The 1,995-nt window shown below is 36.8% G+C and overlaps 1 non-coding gene across 1 annotated transcript; it reads left to right on the top strand.

Annotated features, from left to right (window-relative positions):
• The first annotated feature begins 309 nt into the window (after nt 1–309).
• Nucleotides 310–416, top strand: LOC141710343 (small nucleolar RNA R71). Its single transcript, XR_012570869.1, has one exon. It is a non-coding gene; the product is annotated as a small nucleolar RNA R71 (small nucleolar RNA).
• Nucleotides 417–1,995: the final 1,579 nt, after the last annotated feature.

The raw sequence follows: 1,995 nt of genomic DNA, 5'->3' as shown, positions 1-1,995 counted from the left end.
ACACAAAGCTCACAAACACTCATCCTCTGATGAACTCCATAGTTAGCCAGTGAATCAATCTTCATAGACAACGCCTTTAGTTGATCAGTGATAGCTTTAATTGTATCCACTTCAAGAATTCCTTCTACCTTTCTCTGTGGCAGTCTATGGGTTGGATACTGATATTCATTAGCAGCCATCAGTTCAATTAGATCATAAGCTTCATCGTAGCTCTTAGCCCATAAGGCTCCACCTGATGCTGCATCGAGCATGGGTCTGGATTATTCTCCAAAACCATTATAAAAAAAATTGATGATCATCCAATCAGGCATTCCATGATGAGGACACTTCCTAAGCATCTCCTTGTAGCGCTCCCAAGCTTGATATAAAGATTCTCTTGATTTCTGCGCAAATTGAGTAAGAGCATTCCTGATTGCAGCTGTCTTTGCCATAGGGAAGAATTTAGTGAGAAACTTTTGAGCAAGATCTTCCCAAGTAGTAATCGAACCAGCTGGTAGAGAGTGTAACCAGCACTTAGCCTTGTCCCTCAGAGAGAATAGGAATAGTCTCAGCTTCACAACATCTTCAGAAACATCACTGAACTTGAAGGTGTCACAGATCTCAATGAAATCCCTAATCTGAATATTGGGATCTTCCGTTAGAGAACCCCCAAAATTGATTGAATTCTGCACCCATTGAATTATGCTAGGCTTGATCTCAAAAGTATTAGCTGTGATAGATGGCCTGACAATGCTAGATTGAATGTCATTGATCTTGGGTTGAGAAAAATCCATCAAGGCTTTCGTTGGTGCTGCTAGATCTCCCATTGTAATGAGCACCTAAAACACAACAATTAAACCGTGAAAGTAAAAGAGTCCGAGTCAGTGAACTTTAACGACCACTGATAACAAGCACATAAACTAAACAATTAACAACACCGAGTCCCCGACAACGATGCCAAAAACTTGTTAGGACGTTAACACGCGCTAATAATACACACAAGTATACGTGTTCGCAAGTAGTATAAGATTTAGATCAAATTCGTTCCCACAGAGACTCTTTGGTTAATTTAAGAATACGCACCTATGCAACAATGATATGGTTATTACCCAATGCTAAGACAAATAACAAGTTGAGATTGTTTATAACTAAGAATTAAACTAACAATTTTAACAAAGAGAACAAGAATGGTTGAATTAATATATATGACAAACATGGGATCCTAACTTCATTAAATACTTCATTCAATAGCCTTTTTGTTCTTGACCTTAGCATGTAATGGTGATGACACTAATTATATAACACAAAACTAGTAAACGCCAACTTTCGTTGTACGAATACCCTACTACCAAGCATCCACAAAAGAGATAGAAGTTGAATAGACACCAATTATGCTTAGTCCTTATATGTCTATAAGAATTAAAAACATAACGGTTTAATGCGCAAGTTATCTATCGTGATTATATAGGGCAAGTAAGATGGTTAAAATTACTTATGAATCATGCATAACAATAACATATGAACCTATGCTAGCATGGAAAGTTCTAAACCTCTATATTCACTGTCGCTTTAATAGAGATTAACACGCTATCTTGTATGTTTGCTACACACATAAGACGAATAAGCACAACCAATACTAGGTTATCATACAATCACCACACACTAAGGTATCGAAACAATTTAACTAAAGAAATTCATAAATAAATCCTCTAGAACCCTACGATAACGATTAGTTCATAATCGAACTCATCATCACCATGGGTTCCAATGAAAGCATGATATAAAGCAATATAAGAGTACTAGGGTTCAAAGATAAATCGAAAGCAAGCATCCAAGTATCGCCTAAATCAAAAAAACAAAAGTCTTCTTCTCCGAAGCCGTCTCGTACTCTCCAGGTGTTCTTATTGCTCTCCCAGGTTTCCTTGTTGTTAAAAATGTCTTTTTATTCGTCTATATAGGCTCTGAGATGACCAGGACTCTCAAAATCTTCAATTTCGAATAAAATAAGGATTATGG

The sequence above is a fragment of the Apium graveolens genome, chromosome 2 (assembly GCF_009905375.1).
Source record: "Apium graveolens cultivar Ventura chromosome 2, ASM990537v1, whole genome shotgun sequence".
Classification (NCBI taxonomy): Eukaryota; Viridiplantae; Streptophyta; class Magnoliopsida; order Apiales; family Apiaceae; genus Apium; species Apium graveolens.
The sequence above is the reverse complement of the archived record's forward strand: the minus strand, read 5'-3'. Positions and strand labels throughout refer to the sequence as shown.